The sequence below is a fragment of the Pongo abelii genome, chromosome 15 (assembly GCF_028885655.2).
Source record: "Pongo abelii isolate AG06213 chromosome 15, NHGRI_mPonAbe1-v2.0_pri, whole genome shotgun sequence".
Lineage (NCBI taxonomy): Eukaryota > Metazoa > Chordata > Mammalia > Primates > Hominidae > Pongo > Pongo abelii.
Window position 1 is genome coordinate 39,536,631 of NC_072000.2, and position 18,525 is coordinate 39,555,155.

An 18,525-nucleotide genomic window follows, 5' to 3' on the forward strand; every position below is an offset into this window, starting at 1 on the left:
CAACAATTACCAACACTTCACTATGCATGTTTCATCCATCAGCTCTCCACTTACTTATATTAGGAATATTTTAACATAACAATAGTATCAGAAAGCTGACAATATCACAAAACTAACAACAATTTTTTAATATATTCACTCCATATCAAAAATATCCTAATTTACTTAACTATATAAACTACTGTTTGGTAAAGTAAGGACTCAAAAGAGATTTATACCTTGAATTAAAGTTTCTTTAATTAAAGTTTCTTCAAAATGGCTGCACTCCAGCCACCTGGAGGGCAGTGGCATGACCTCAGCTCACTGCAACCTCCCCCTCCCAGGTTCAAGTGATTCTCCTGCCTCAGCCTCCCGAGTAGCTGGGATTACAGGTGCAAGCCATCATGCCCGGCTAATATTTTGTATTTTTAGTAGAGTGGGTTTTGCCATGTTGACCAGGCTGGTCTCAAATTCCTGGCCTCAAGTGATCCACCCACCGCGGCCTCCCAAAGTGCTGGGATTACAGGAGTGAGCCATTGTGCCCGGCCAAAACAGTTAGTTTTAATATAACAATTATTCTCAATAATTATAAATGACCAGTCCATTTCATTTTCAATTAGTGTATAGATTTGTTTTGTTTGTAATGCTTAAAATCATGTAGCAAAAGCTGTCTTTTAACAGTAGATTCTGTGTAACTTAGAGCTATTCTAACTTATGGGGTGCCATTTCCATTTTGTCATTTGGAGAACATGATAGTAAATATAGCATAACTCCCTGTGTATCCGTTTAAAACTTAGTACGTACCAATGAAGTCTGCATGATTTTGTAATTACAGACTAGGGGCGGTGAACACTGGTTGCCAGCAGAGGGCACTTTGAGGTTTTAGATGTTAGAATTTCATGCCAATGGCGGCCCAAGATTCTAGACTATTTGTCTCCAAACTGTTTTCCTAAGAGTAAAGACATTTCTAACATTTATCAATTCCCCGTGATTTCCTATCTCAATTTACAAACTCCTGTGCTCTCTGGGAAGGGATAAGGCCATCTAAAAACAAACAAACAAACAAATAAACAAACAAAAACAAAAAACCCAGCCGCAGTTCCCAGCTGTCACCATGAACAGGTATGAGAGATGGTCCTGTGTGTTGAAATCAGAGAGGCTGCTCACTCCCTGGATTTCTTCTCCCAGCCTCATTCAACTCCAAGGCCACTGTTAGCAGTTGTGCCCTAGAGATCTGAAAGGAACCCGGGAATAAACACGTGCAGTTTTAAAATGGTCTAATTTAGTCGGTAAAAAGGTCAACACCAAAGGAAAAAAATGAAGCTGAAGAGAGCCAATCGGCACCAAGGTAGCCTTCTGAATTATGTAGGGCAATATTTTTCAAAAACTTTTTGGCTGGGACATGTGTTTGAATACATACATGTGTATGTACACACACATACACCATATATTCACATCTAAAACAAGAGTCTCTTAAAAATATTTACTCTAATGATGTATGATAAAGGTATAAATAACTTTAAATACTTAAATGAAATACAGAAAATAAATTTAAATTATAAAAACAAAAACATTTTAATGTTCATGTGTGCATGCCTGATCACAAGTTTCATTGGGGTCTGGGACATATCAAGACAATCTATACATACATAAGTACATTATTGAGCCTGTTTATTTTTTCCTCTTTTTTTTTTTTTAAAAAAAGATGGACTCACTGCATAAAAGTGAACTGATTAAAATCTTTGATCCAGAATGCGGTATCATTACCACTGGTTTATGTGTGATCTTTTATTTATTTATTTATTTGTTTATTCATTTATTTATTTATTGAGACAGAATCTCGCTCTGTCGCCCAGGCTGGAGTGCAGTGGCACGATCTCGGCTCACTGCAAGCTCCGCCTCCCGGGTTCACGCCATTCTTCTGCCTCAGCCTCCTGAGTAGCTGGGACTACTGGCGCCCGCCACCACGCCCGGCTAATCCTCCTGCCCGGGAGCGGTGGCTCACGCCTGTCATTCCCAGCACTTTCAGAGGCCGAGGCGGGCGGATCACGAGGTCAGGAGATCGAGACCATCCTGGCCAACACGGTGAAATCCCGTCTCTATTGAAGAAAAATACAAAAAATTAGCCGGGCGTAGTGGCGGGCGCCTGTAGTCCCAGCTGCTCAGGAGGCTGAGGCAGGAGAATGGCGTGAACCCAGGAGGTGGAGCTTGCAGTGAGCCGAGATCGCGCCACTGCACTCCAGCCTGGGCGACAGAGCGAGATTCTGTCTCAAAAAATAAATAAATAAATAAATAAAAAAGATCACACATATACCAATGGTAATGATACTGCATTCTGGATCAAAGATTTTAATCAGTTCACTTTCATGCGGTGGGTCCCATCTTTTTTTTAAAAAAGAGGCAAAAAATAAACAGGCTCAATAATGTGCTTATGTATGTATAGATTGTCTTGATATATCCCAGACCCCAATGAAACTTGTGATCAGGCATGCACACATGAACATTAAAATGTTTTTGTTTTTATAATTTAAATTTATTTTCTGTATTTCATTTAACTATTTAATGTTATATTAAAAGATTAAAAGATCTTTTAAATTTACTCATAATAGATTTAAAGGAAACTTTTATCCAATTCAAATTTACTCATAATATAATAGATTTAAAGGAAACATCCAATTCAAGAATTAGAAAATTACCAGTAACCTATATCTACTTTTACTTTCTTTCCCATTCTGTCCTCCTGCCTTCTTCCAGTAGGTAAACAACCAATTTTGTCAATTATTCTTTCTTTTTAAAAGTGTGTACACACCCATAAACTGTCTACATACACACAGATTCTGCATTTATATGTACATTACATACGTATATATGTCATATATGTACATCTATACATGTATTTCTTTGTGTATATATCCATGTATATATATTTAAATGTTTAAAAATAGTTTTTGAAGTTTTCAAAATATATATATATATATTTGCAACGGAGTCTTGCTCTGTCACCCAGGCTAGAGTGCAGTGGCGGGATCTTGGCTCACTGTAGCCTCCACCTCCTGGGTTCAAGCGATTCTCCTGCCTCAGCCTCCTGAGTAGCTGGGATTACAGGCACATGCCACCAAGTCCGGCTAATTTTTGTATTTTTAGTAGAGACAGGATTTCACCATGGGAAACCAGGCTGGTCTTGAACTCCTGACCTCAGGTGATCTGCCCACCTCGGCCTCCCAAAGTGCTGGGGTTACAGGATTTCACCATGGGAAACCAGGCTGGTCTTGAACTTCTGACCTCAGGTGATCTGCCCACCTCGGCCTCCCAAAGTGCTGGGGTTACAGGCATGAGCCGTTGCACCTGGCCCATATTTATCTTTTTATATCATACTAATTGGCTGCCAAGAGGCAAAGTACTAAGCGGGATATATGAACTCTGCTTGAAAAGACTATTTTCAATAATATTGCTGGTTAGGTATCTCAGCTTCTCTTCTTTTTGTAAATGATTAAAAATGCTGCAAAATTATTTTTAAACATCTTCCCAAAATATTGAAGAGCTGGCAAGATAGTATTTACCAAAAAGTAAATTTATTTAATACAAATTTCTTCAAAAATATTTAATGGTCAAATAAAGACATATATTCAAGGTGTACAACATGATGATTTAATATACATATGCATTGTATAATGATTACCACAATCAAAGTAATTAACATATCTATCGCCACTCATGCTGTACATTAGATCCCCAGAACATGTTCATCTTATATTATACATTTTATAAAGGTCTTCTAAAAATTCAAAGAAAACAAATAGATCTCCCATACAACGTATGGATAGGAGGACTCAATGTCATAATATAAACTGCAACTCAAATTGTTGAATAATTTTGATGCAGTTTCAACTAAAATTCTAACAGGGTTTTTCAAAGGAACTTCACCAACTTGATTTGGAAATGTATATGGAAGAACAAAGGACCAAACACTTCCAAAGAAGAATAAGGTAAGGAGATATTTCTTTACCAGATATTAGAATTTTAATAAAGATTCAGTTGTTAAAACAGCAAGATACTGGCACAGGAATAGGTGATTAGGCCAATGGAGAATGGAGATTCCAGAAGCAAACCCATCACACTTATGCATCTATGAACACTTGATGTACAACAGAGGCAGGATTGCAGCACTGTGTTTTTTTTTTTTTAGAAATGACATACATTTTAAGTTGAAATACCTTGTTTTTCAGCCTGTACCTATAACTTTAGTGTGAGATGCTATTTTTTTGCAAAATCCACTAACAGTTTTAAAAATTATCTCTGCAATAATAGTGTCACAGATATCAGACTATGAATAAATGCATGACTATTATCTGATTCAGTAAAGAAGTTGCTCATGTCATTGATGAATGATTCCTTCTAACATGAATGTTGGTTGATATTTTTATGTTAATGAGTAAGACAAATGTGAAACAATGAAGATGTATATCAGAAGTTCACAAATTTGTCAAAGATATACGGGACTTCTTTGATGTATTGGATAATAGTTTTTAAATATTTACTCATTTTTTTGGATGCTATCTTAAATGTAATGGCTATACACACAATAGACAAGTTTAATTTGTATTATTAATATTTTCTTTATCACTTTCTTAGCTCAAGACAATCATGAAAAACAATAAAACAAGTCCTGATTTGTAGCATTGGCTAATTTCTATGGTATAAATATTTCCACCATGGCTGATTTCAGGATAGCAACTTGATGTCATTGAATGTTGAGTTGAGAAGTGATGTGCTCATCACACCATTATATAGTAATATTTATACACCATATATAGTTATATAGTATATAATTTAATTTAAATAATGGATGTGCTTAACAACTAGCTTGCAAAGTTCCTGAAAATTTAACAATTGGCTTTCCTGAGCTGGTATGAACTGGCTCCAGCACACCACTGGTTAAGAGGGAGTGAGTAAGCCAGGTACAGTGGCTCACGCCTATACTCCCAGCATTTTGGGAGACTGAGGGAGGAGGATTGCTTGAGCCTAGGAGTTCGAGACCAGCCTGGGTAACATAAGGAGACCCTGTTTCTATGAAAAATTAAAAAAAGTAGCCGGGTGTAGTGGTGCACACCTTCCCAGCTACTCGGGAGGCTGAGATGGGAGGATCGCTTGCTTGAGTCAGGGACATCGAGGCTGCAGTGAGCCGTGATCATGCCACAGCACTCCAGCCTGGGTGACAGAGCAGGACCCTGTCTCCAAAAAAAAAAAAAAAAAAAAAGAGGGAGAGAGTGTAGTATATAATGGTTCTGACAAAGTAAATATAGTACAACTATTTTCTCTTTTATTGATATATAATATTTTATATATTTATGGGTTAGACATGAGTGTTTGTTAGGTACATAGAATGTATAATGATTAAGTCAGGGTAATTGGGGTATCCGTCACCTTGAGTGTTTATTATTCTTATGTGTTGGTATCACTTCAAGTCCTCTCTTCTAGTTGCTAAGTGTAATCACCCTAGTTTGCTGTCAAACAATAGAACTTATTTCTCCTATCTAACTGTGTGTTTATACCCATAACCAACCTCTCTTCATCCCCTCCTCCTTCCCCCACCTACCCTTCCCAGTTACTGACCATCTATCTATCATTTAATTCCCTGTTTCCATGAGATCAAGGTTTTAACTCCCATATATGGGTGAGAACATGTAGTATGTGTCTTTCTGTGCTTGGCCTATTTTCAGCAACGTACTGACCAGTTCCATACATGTTGCTGCAAATGACATGATTTCATTTTTTTTCTTTGTGATGGAGTCTCACTCTGTCAACCAGGTTGGAGTGCAGTGGTACAGTCTCACCTCACTATATTCTTCGCCTCCTGGATTCAAGCAATTCTTGTATCTTAGCCTTCCAAGTAACTGGGATTACAGGCGGGTGCTACCACACCAAGCCAATTTTGAATTTTTTGTAGAGACAGGGTTTCACCATGTTGTCCAGGCTGGTCTTGAACTCCTGCTCCCAAGTGATCCACCTGCCTTGGCCTCCCAAAATGGGAGGCCAAGTGCTGGGATTACAGGCATGAGCCACCAAGCCCGGCCATGAGTTCACTCTTTTTATGGCTGAATAAGTATTCCACTGTGTATATATAGTATATTTTCTCTATCCATTCATCCATCGATGGATACTTAGGTTGATTCTGTATCTTTGCTATTGTTTTATTTTGTTGTTTTTTGAGACGGAGTTTCATGCTTGTTGCCCAGATTGGAGTGCAATGGCATGATCGTAGCTCACCACAACCTCTGTCTTCCGGGTTCAAGCGATTCTCCTGCCTCAGCCTCCTGAGTAGCTGGGATTACAGGCATGCACCACCACACCCGGCCAATTTTGTATTTTTAGTAGAGAGGAGTTTCAGCATATTGGTCAGGCTGGTCTCGAACTTCCAACCTCAGGTGGTCCACCTGCCTTGGCCTCCCAAAGTGTTGGGATTACAGGCGTGAGCCACGGCGCCTGGCCGTCTTTGCTATTGTTAATAGTGCTGCGAAAAACCTGTGAGCACAGGTATCACTTTGACATACTAATTTCTTTTCCTTTGGATAGATACCCAATATTGTGACTACTGAAACTAAAACTAATACTTTTAGTTTCCTGAGAAATCTCCATACTGTTTTTTATAGTAGTTGTACTAATTTACATTCCCATCAACAGTGTATAAAGACCCTTTTCTCCACATCCTCACCAGCATCTGTTATTTTTTGTCTTTTTAATAATAAATAGCCATTAGAACTGGGGTGAGACAATATCTCATTGTAGTTTTTATTTGCATTTCCCTCATGATTTAGTGATGTTGAGCATTTTTTCCATATACCTATAGGGCATTTGTATGTCTTCTTTCAAGAAATGTCAATTGATGGCCTTTGCCCATTTTTTTTCATGATCTGTGGTTTTCTTTTTAATTATCTTAAGTCTTATGATCACACATAATTTTAGAATTTGTGTATATCTCCTCTACTTTAATCCTTTTAAGTTGGCAAATCACCATTCCCAATCACAAATACAAAGTAGTTTCTACAGTTTTATGTTTCTGAATGGCTGTTTAAAGACAATCCTAAATTATAACTTAGTTTGACTTAGATTGTAAAGAATTCAAGAGTGAAGTTTAACTTGCTACTATTTTAAAAACATGTGACCTTATAGATCTATAAAATGTGAGAAGTGTTCAATAATCTTTGATATTACATATAAACCCCACACTAAAATGCCTTTCAATAAGTAAAAGGAACCATTTTAAATACAGGGAATTCTAATTAGATTGGCATAGTTAAGGCCAAAAATATAAAGTAGACCTTGCTACCTTATTTGTCTTCAACCCTTGTGTTTAAGAGGCAAATGAACACAAAACACAGGTGAACTTTGCTTTGTTCTGAGACAGTGAAGAAATTTCCCCAGTATTTAAATATATTTACATAAACAGTTATATAAATCTAAATAAAACTAATCTCCAATAAGTTTTAAGATGGCACTCACCATCTTTGTGGAAAGTTGAACATTACTAACGAAGTCTAATCATATCTTTGGAAGGGGTAAACAGTAATAGCATTTACTGAATTGGAATTACTATTAAATTCAAAAACTGAACATATTCATTTAACTACAAGCCAGTCTTAGTTTTAAATCAGGACTGCCCAACAAAATATTCTGTCAGTCATTCATGATTTGAATTCTGGTGTATGAGATCTATTAAAGTATGGTACACACAGAAAAGTCATGGGACATTTCTGTTTTGTAGTAAATAAGGCCTTTGCCCATTTTTAAATGGAATTATTTTTTCCACTGTTGATTTGAGTTCCTTGTGTATTGTGTATATTAGTCCCCTGTTTGAGGAGTAATTTGCAAATATTTTCTCCCATTCAAGAGGTTGTCTCTTTACTCCATTGGTTATTTCTTTTGCTGTGCAAAAGCTTTTTAGTTTAATATACTTCCATTTGTGTGTGTGTCTGTGTGTTTTTCTTTTTTCTGAGACAGGGTCTCATTCTGTTGCCCAGGCTGGAGTGCAGTGGTATGATCTTGGCTCACTGCAGCCTCTGCCTCCTTGGTTCAAGTGATCCTCCTACCTCAACCTCCTGAGTAGCTGGGACTAAATGTATGTGCCACAACACTTGGCTAATTTTTGTCCTTTTTTTGGTAGAGATGGGTTTTTACCATGTTGCCCAGGCTGGTCTTGAACTCCTGGGATCAAGCAATCTGCCCACGTTGGCCTCCCAAAGTGCTGGGATTACAGGTGTGAGCCACCGTGCCCAGCCTATTTTTGTTTTTATTGCCTGTGCTTTTGAGGTCTTAGCCATAAAAATCTTTGCCTAGACCAGTAAGAATCCTGAGGAGTTTTCTCTGTTTTAGTCTAGTGGTTTTATAGTTTCAGGTCTTACGTTTAAGTATTTAATCCATTTTGAGTCGACTTTTGTATATGGTGAAAGATAGGGGTACAGTTTTATTCTTTTTTTTCTTTCTTTTTTTACTTCAGGTTATGTATCTGATAGCCAGTTTCATTCTTCTCAGTATGGTTATCCACTTGTCTCAGCACCATTTATTGAAAGGGGTGTCATTTCTCCAATGTATGTTCTTGGTGGCTTCGTTGAAGATCAGTTGGCTATAAATATGTGGGCTATAAATATTTATTTCTGGGTTCTCTATTCTATTAGATTGGTCTATTTGTCTATTTTCATACCAACATCATGCTGTTTTGGTTACTTGTAGTCTGTTTTGAAGTCAGGTACTGTGATACCTCCAGCTTGGTTCTTTTTGCTTAGTATTGCTTTGGCTATTTGTGTTCTTTCTTGGTTCCATACAAAGTTTGGATTCTTTTTTTCCATTTCTGTGAAAAATGATATTGGTATTTTTGATAAGGATTGTATTAAATCTGTAGATTAATTTGGGCAGTATGGTCATTTTAATGATATGAATTCTTCCAATCCATGGGCACAAAATGTCTTTCCATTTATTCGTATCCTCTTCGATTTCTTTCATCAGTGTTTTGTAGTTTTCCTTGTAGAGATCTTTCACCTCCTTGGTTAAATTTATTTCTAGGTATTTTTTTTGGTAATGGGAATTGCCTTCTGGATTTCTTTTTTGCCTATTTCATTATTGGAGTATAGAAGTGCTACCAATTTTTGTGTTTTTGTATCTTGTAATTTTACCGAATTTGTTTATCAGTTCTAGGAGTTTGTTGGTAGCATCTTTTGTTTTTTCTAGATATAAAATTATGTTGTCTGCAAAGAGGGATCATTTGGCTTCCTCTTTTCCAAATTAGATGCCTTTTATTTCTTTTTCTTGCCTGATTGCTCTGGCTAGGACTTCCAGTACTATGTTGAATAGAAGCGGTGAAAGTGGGCATTCTTGACTTGTTCCAGTTAATAGAGGAAAGGTTTTCGCCATTCAGTATGATGATAGCTGTGGGTTTGTTCTAATATTGCCTTTATTATTTTGAGGTATGATGCTTCTATGCCTAGTTTCTTGAGCATTTTTAATCCTGAAAGGGGTGTTGAATTTTGTCAAATCTTTTTTCTGCATCTATTGAGATTAACATATGGTTTTGCCCTTCATTTTGTTGATGTGGTGTATCATGTTTATTGATTTGCATGTGCTGAACCATCCTTGCATTCCTAGTATAAATTTAAATTGATCATGGTGTATTATCTTTTTGATGTGCTGTTGCACTTGGTTTGCTAGTATTTTGTTGAGGGTTTTTGCATCTGTGTTAATCAGGGATATTGGCCTGTACTTTTCTTTTTTCGTTGTGTCCTTGTCTGGTTTTGGCATCAGAGTAATACTGGCCTTATAGAATGAGGAAGAGATGATTCCCTCCTTTTCAGTTTTTGGAATAGTTTGAGGAGGATTGTTATTAATTTTTCTTTTTACATTTGGTGAAATTCAGCTGTTATTCCATCTGGTCTTGGACTTTTCTTTGTTGAGAGGCTTTTTATTACTGATTCAATCTTGCTACCTGTTATTGGTCTGTTCAGGTTTTTTATTTCATCCTGATTCAATCTTGGTGGGTTTTGTTTCCAGAAATTTATTCATTTCCTCTACATATTCCAGTTTGTTATCATATAGTTAGTTGTTCATAATGATCTCTGATGATCTTTTGTATTTCTGTGGTATCAGTTGTAATGTATCCTTTTTCATTTCTGACTTTGTTTATTTGGGTCTTCTCTCTTCTTGGTTAGTCTAGTGGTTTATAAACTTTATTTTTTCAAAGAGCATATATATATATATTTGCTCTTTGAAATATTTGCTCTATTTCACCACTTCTCCTCTGATCTTTGTTTTTTTTTCTTCTGTGAATTTTGGGTTTGTTCATGCTCTTCCAGTTTCTTGGGGTGTATCATTAGATTGTTTATTTAAAATCTTTATTTCTGTTGATGTAGGCATTTATTGCTATACAATTCTCTCTTAGCATTGCTTTTGCTGTGTCCCACAGGTTTTGCATGTTATGTTTCTATTTTCAATTGTTTCAAGAAATTTTTGATTTTCATCTTAATGGTCATTCAAGAGCATGTTGTTTAATTTCCATGTATTTGTATAGTTTCCAAGTTCCTCCTGGTATTGATTTATATAGTTTTATTCCATTGTGGTCTGAGAAGATATTTGATATAATTTTGATTTTTGAAAATTTGTTGAGACATGCTTTCTGGCCTAATGTATAGTCAATCCTGGTGAATGTACCATGTCCTGATGAGAAGAATGTTTATTCTGCAGTTGTTGGATAAAATGTTCTGTAAATGTCTATTAGGTCCATCTGGTCTAAAGTCCAGTTTAAGTCTAATGTTTCTCTGGGAGTGGGGAGTTGAGGCCTCCCACTATTATTGTATCAGAGTGTAGCTCTTTCTTTAGATCTAGTAATATTTGCCTTATGAATCTGGGTGCTCCAGTGTTGGGTGCATATGTATTTAAAATTATTGTATCCTCTTGCTGGATTTATCCCTTTCTCATTATATGATGACTGTCTTTGTCTTTTTTTAAAAACTGTTTTTGACTTAAAGTCTGTTTTATCTAAGTATAACTACTCCTGCTCACTTTTGATTTCTGTTTGTGTGGAATATCTTTTTCCATCCTTTTATGTTCAGTCTGTATCTGTCTTTACAGGTAAAGTGTGTTTCTTGTAAGCAGCAAATAGTTGGTTCACTTTTTAAAAATTTCTTAAGCCAGTCTACATCTTTTAAGTGGAGAATTGAATCCATTTACATTTGAAGTAATTATTGATATATGAAGTTTTATTTGCTTTATTGTTCATTATTTTCTGATTGCTTCCTTTCTTTCTTTCTTTTTTTTTTCTTGTTTGTCCTTGTGGTTTGCTGTTCTCCTGTGGTGGTACCATTTGAGTCTTTTCTCTTCCTCATTTGTGTGTTTGCTTTATAGTGAGTTTTATAAGTTGGTATATTTTCATGGTGCTAACTGTCATCTTTTTGCTTTCAAGTTTTGGACTTTCTTGAGCATTTATTGTAAGGTCAGTTCAGTAGTGATGAAATCCCTCAGCATTTGCTTGGGAAAGACTGTATTTCTCCTTCATTTATGAAGAATAATTTTGCTGGAGGTAGTATCCTTGGGTAGGAGTAGTTTTTTCTTTCAGCACTTTGAATATATCATCCTATTCTCTCCTGGTCTGTAAAGTATCTGCTGAGAAGTCAACTGTTAGTCCAATAGGGGCTCCTTTATAAGTGACCAGATGCTTTTCTCTTGCTACTTTTAGAATGTTCTCTGTCATTGACAGAGAAAGCAGATCTAGCCTATCATTGAAGCTTTCAAGTGTATTTTATATTTCATTCCAGGAGTTCTCCAGTCCCAAAGTTTCTATTTGGTCCTTTTTAATGATATTTATCTGTTTGTTACATGTCTCATTCATATTCTGAATTGTGTTTCTTATTTCTTTGTATTGTTTTTCAGAATTCTTTTGTATCTCACTGAGCTTATTTAGTATCACACTTTTGAATTCTGTTTTCAGAATTTCATGAATTTCTTTTTGATTGGGATCTGTTGCTGGGAAATTACTGTGTTCTTGAGGTGTCGTATTTCCTTGCTTTTTCATGTTTCCTGCATCCTTAAATTGATATCTGTGCATCTGGCATAGTAGTAATTTCTTTCAATTTTTAAAATTTGCTTTCATATGGGTGGACTTTTTCCTGAAGATGTGTCAATAGTGTTGCTTGGATAGGGCCCTTTGGGCTTCGATTCTGGGCGTGTGCAGTAGTGTAGTCTCTGCATGATTTCTTCGACGGTAGATGGTGTGAATAATATCTGTGATTTCTTTGGTTGTTTAGGGTGCATTTATTAGTAGAGGCTGTGGTGAAGTTTTGCTGGGGACAAAGCTGCCAGGTGGGCCATTCTTCAGGCCCCAGTGGTGGCAGCAGTGGGCTGAGTATACTTGTTCTTAGCCTCAGGGTGACATTTGCTAGCACTGGTGTTAGTGGGACCAGGCAGGTCAATTCTTGAGCCTCCAGGTGGCTTGCTCAAATACTGGCAGTGGCAGTGGTGGGCCAGGAGGGTGAATGAGTTCTGAGATACCTGGGCGGCTGGTGTAGTATGGGTGCTGGCAGTAGCAGTGGCAGGATGATTCTCTGGGTCTGAGTAGTGTGCACTGGTGTTGGCAGTGGCAAGGCTTGCCTGCTCTTGGTGGCAGCAGCACCGCAGCACCACATAGAAGTGGGAAGGGACCCAGTCTTTTGCACATAAGCCTGGGCATGAAAGCCAGATTGCCAGTTGGGGCATGGTTGCCACTCACAGCCCCAGACAGGCAGCCTTTTGTCTTGCCTGTTCTAGCTCCTGGTGGCAGCAGCAGTGGCTACAGCTGCAGCAGTGTGACAAAGGGGAGAGAAGGTCCTGCTGTCTATGGGCAAGCCTGAGCACAGAGGCTGCTCTGCTGGTGGGGGTGGGGTCACTTATCTCAGCCCCAGACTGTCAGCTCTCAGGATTATCCACCTCGGCTCCTGGTTGCAGCAACTGCTGTGGCAGTATGTGGAGGTTGGGAGGGGTTCTCACTCTCTGCTTGTAAGCCTGAGCACAGAGTTTGTGCTGCTGCTGAGGGCAGGATTGCTTCTCACAGCCCCAGACAGGGAAGCTCTCAGGCTCTAGAAAGCATACACTTTATTTTCGTTTGTCCGGGGCTGCCTTTTTGGTGCAGTGCAATTTTGCAGGATTTCATGGATTTCTTTTTGATTGGGATCTGTTGCTGGGGAGTAGTACTCCCTGTGAGCTAGAGTACTGGGGACCCTGCAGCACCTTTGGGGCCAGCCAGTGCTGTGCCACTGTAGCCCTCTGGGTGGACACTGGGGGATGTCAGTGAAGGCTCCTGGGATGTGGACAGATGGGAGCTGTAGTTCCCAGGGCAGGATGCAGTCTCATGATGGCTGTGCTCTCCCAGTAGTGCCCTGTTGCAGCTGCTTAGGTCTCAGGGGGTGTGAGTGACCCAGTATGAATTCCCTGTCAGTGTAATGTCCTTGCAGGGTCTGCAGGTCATTCCCCATGCTAGCATCAGGGTTTGTGTGGTTAGAGGAGCTTCCCATGGCTGGGATTACAGTAGTTTGTGGTGGGGAGAATTGGACCACTGATGTTCTCTCAATTACCCTTCCCCACAATAGCGAGCACCTCTGGCTCCCAACTTCTCCTGACTGAGCTGGCCACTCGCTTCCTTCTCCTCTGTGCCTCAGGTGCTTGCTGAGACTTCTCTGTTGGACTCTAGCGCTCTCTCCTGGATGTTCTATTCGAGGTGTGCTTATGTCTTCATAATTTTGGGTCTTCTTTCTGGAGCGGGTGAGTGTCCAATGTCTCTAGTCAGCCATCTTGAACCTGAATCCTCAATAGAGTATTTCTATTTTAAGATTGGGAAGAGTATATGGATTTTAAGAACTTTTTCTGTAATCATATTGGTGGTAATATTAATATGATTATTCTGAGACTTGTGTGTGTGTAGTATGAGGTAAAAACAAGTAATTACGGAATATACTAATTCCATGATCCTCTGCATCTTTGAGAACCAGAATTCTCATATAGCAAAAGGAGATACAGATATAATAGAAAACAGGTTACATAAAATTAAGTTGAAATTGGAATGATCAATGTGGATGCCTCAGGTATTTTATTTATATTTTCTAGTTCTGCCTACTGTATAGGCCTAAAAACAATGATCAACCCAGAAGGAATGAGTATCCTTTGTGCGTGCACAGATTGTGGAACAATCTACAATTCTCACCACAATTTCTCATTTACAAAAAAGGGCTTCTTAGAGAAATGGCTGATTCCAGGACTTAGGCAAGAAATGAACATGAGAAGCCTGGAATGTCTTATATTATCAGAAAGAAAACTACTAGGGTCTCATTGTATATTACTAGGGGCATGTCAAAAGGATTCAGAGGACAGGTTTAAAGGGCTTCTAAGCCAAAGATGGGACAATTTGAGCTCCAATAATGATAATAATTAAAACAGATTGAAGCGTATAAAAATGTTTAAATTGAAAAGTTTATAATGATTATATGTGAGAGTGTGAGTGTGTGTGTGTGTGTCTGTGTGTCTGTGTGTGTGTATGTGAGACCTTTGGAGAATAACAAGGAAACAATTCATTATCTTGAAAACTGGTGAATAAAGGGAGGAAATCCAACACTTATCCTGCCTTTTCTATGTGAACTTGGTAACAAACAAGTAAATGAGAGTAAGTTTCTCATTAGAAAGGTAATCCAACAAATAAATGAAAATAAAATGATAGAACTTTAACATCACCATTTGGCAATCTCTAGTCAATGGCTATAAGCATTAAACATCAATGGCTACTAAGATCATAAAAAGAGATAATTAGAAATCATATGCCTTGTAGTCTTGAACCTAAGTCTGAGTCAGTCTTTGGATCCTGCTGCCAATTTTCGGAAATTCAGAGGACTGATGAACTTCTTGGGTTGCACCAAGAATATGTGATCAGCAAAATCCAGAATGTGGGACACTCTATGGGTCAAATGGCCCAGGTTCTTTAACTGAAAAAGTATGAGGAAATGAGGGGATGGAGGAAGAACTTACAGAATAAGAGACATTTATAAGACATGTAATTTTTTTAATCAAGTAAGACTAACAGATAATATGTAGGGTTGCATAGAGTGACAAACTTTTTTTTTCTTTTTTTTTTGAGACGGAGTCTCGCTCTGTCACCCAGGCTGGAGTGCAGTGGCACAATCTTGGCTCACTGCAACCTCTGCCTCCCAGGTTCAAGCAATTCTCTGCCTCAGCCTCCAGAGTAGCTGGGATTATAGGCACCCACCATCACGCCCAGCTAATTTTTGTATTTTTAGTAGAGTCTGCGTTTCACCAACTTGGCCAGGCTGGTCTTGAACTCCTGACCTCGTGATCCACCCACCTCGGCCTCCCAAATTGCTGGGATTATAGGTGTGAGCCACCGTGTCCGGCCAACAAAACTATTTTTAAAAAGCAAGAAAGTTATTATTATAAAAGCCAGATGGTGATTACTTATGTGGGAAGAGGAAGAGTTGTGACTGGGATGGGACACATGGAAGCAGTTTCTGGAGCTGCTGGCAATATCCTACTTCTTGACCAAGGTGGTGTTCGCCTTATCATAATTTCTTGAGTTACAAATTTGTTCTAAGTGATTTTTCTGTCTTCATATTTTGTTTTACAATAAAATAAGTTTAAATATTATTCCAGATGGATTTTTGGCTGTTATCAGCTTTGCACCCCTAACCTATGTACTATTGTGTGCAATTCCTGATGAACAGCTCTGCTCTCATAGTCCCTTGATGTCCCATGGTCAGGTGCTCAGTCTCTATTAAGGTCCAATAGCAAGCCAGAAGCTGCTTTTGAAACAATGTCTAATTCTCTGCTGTTGTTCTGGAACACTGGAGTTCCAGTTCTTCTACTGACACTTTCCAGAGACTGCATAGCATCCCTCATCCACCACAGATATCTCTAGCACCACAGAATTTGCTGGCTTATAGCCTGTGTGTCAGGGCTGCTTGTACCACAGCCTAAATCTGCTGCAGATCTCTTTCTCTGGATGCTGTTCAAAACTGGCAGTCTTTGGAGTCAAATGGATTGACGAATGGGTTGGATTCCCAAATTTGCATATTATCTAAAACTCTGAAGAGGGCTACCATTCACTGTGCCTCTTTCTTAGCAGTAGGATGTGTGAGGTGCAATAAATTGTTCTTTACCTTGGATAGGATGTCTCTGCATGACCGAGGCCAATGGGACCCTGATATTTAATTGATGGGACAGGTCTCTGAATCATGCCACGTGGTCTCTCTTTCACTTTCTGATGCCCATCTATCTTGCCAGCACATTTAGAGTACTCACCATTTAATGTCCGCATTTCCTACCACCAGGTTCATTAATAAGATGTCATCAATATAACTGACCAGTATCATGTTTTGTGGAATGTCCACACAATCAAAGTCTCTTTGGACTACATTGCAACAGAGAGCAGGAGAGTTAATATAGCCCTAGGACAAGACTGTTAATGTGTATTGATGTCTGTTACAAATGAATATGAATTGCTTCTGATCTTTTTTCCTGGTAAGGATTTAAAAGACTGCTTTCAGCCTGTAGTCCCAGCACTTTGGGAGACCGAGGCGGTGGATCACTTGAGGTCAGGAGTTTGAGACCAGCCTGGCCAACATGTTGAAACCCTGTCTCTCCTGAAAATATAAAAAATTAGCCGGGCATGGTGGTATGTACCTGTAGTCCCAGCTACTCGGGAGGGTGAGGCGGGAGAATTGCTTGAACTCGGGAGGTGGAGGTTGCGGTGAGCCGAGATCGCACCACTGCACTCCAGCCTGGGTGACAGAGTGAGACTCCATCTCAAAATAATAATAATAATAATAATAATAATAATAATGGTAAAAAAAAAGACTGCACTCACCAGATTAATAGCTACATACTATATGCCAGAAGTTGTCAGTCTATCCCATTAAAGATAGCAAATTGTGGTGCAGAAGCTCTGACTGGGGCTACCACTTACTTAAATTTATAGCAGTCCACTGTTTTGCCATGATTTGTATGATTTTTTTCAGAGACTCAACTGGTACATCACATAAAGATGATGAGAGCACCACCCTGCATCTTTCATATTTTTGAGTATGTCACTACTCTCTACCATTTCTCCCAGGATGTACTTATTACTTCTGGTTTACAAATACTTTACTGATAAAGTATTCTCTACCTTAATTTTCAAGTCATATTTGTGTCCTATTGGAATTACTGTGAACAAAATCTATTCCAGGCTTTAACCACTCATAAACTTCTAAATATTCTGCAATACTGTAAGATTCAATGAGATTTTAAGAAACTAAAGGTATAGTTTAAGTGTATTGGTTCATTTACTATAAATAGTTGAACATGCCATATCCCACAGTTCTAGAAGAATTTGTTTTGGCACTTTGAACTATTTTCTTTTTTGCCACATATTATGATGTGATTGATAACTATCTTTCTTTCTTGGAAAATATTTGAATTGTTTAAAAGTGACTTACTTACCAACCTGGCCAACATGGTGAAACCCCAGCTCTACCAAAAATACAAAGAGTTAGCCAGGTGTGGTGGTGCATGCCTGTAATCCCAGCTACTCGGGAGGCTGAGGCATGAGAATTGCTTGAACCTGGGAGGTGGAGGCTGCAGTGAGCCAAAACAGTGCCACTGCATTCCAGCCTGGGCGACAGAGTGAGACTCTGTCTCAAAACAAAACAAAACAAAACAAAAAACATAGTTTAAATGAAGTCCAAGATTACTGATTAGAGTGAATGCTACTCTTAATATTATTGCTACTTATCTCTCCAGATCCAGCATTTTTTGAATTTGAACACCTCTGAAACTTTTTATTCTATTATTCTTTTTCTTCTAATAAGAAGGCTATCCATTTTAAGAAAAATTTGTACCAGTTCTGTCATAGTGTTACAATTGTCATAACAGAAAAATGTCATGCTTCCTAACATCCCTACTGAAAAGCACAGTGAAAGTTTTTAATGAAACTTCTTTGAAAGCCTTGAAAATCCTAACATTCTTGCTAACAGTGGAAATGCTTCCGTGGTTTTCTTCATAACTTAACCACAGAACGTTCAACATTAAATCTCCCATTATAGTGATCAGACTGACCATCACATTTCAAAAAATCAAAAAAGACGGCAGTGAACAAAATATTGAATGATTTTCTCAGCTAATGTGTGTATTTATCATATCACCTTCACTGTTTCTCTCAGACCATTCACGGTAGTTGGCATAGCAGTTGTTGCAATATGCACATTTCTTACTCAGAATTCTTATTTTTCACTCTGAGATTTTCTGTTCTACCATGGTAGATGCCAGCTTCCAAGATGATCCCCAATGGTTTTCACCTTTTGGTATTCACATTCTTGTGTAGTACCTCTCACATCGAATGGGACTGACTTGTCTAGCCAATAGGATATTACACAAATGAAGTGTGACTGCTGAGGCCAGGTCATAAAAAATAAAATAGTTTATATGCTAGTATCTCTTGGATCACTCACTTTGCAGGAAGCTGGCTGCTGTGTCATGCAGACACTCATACAG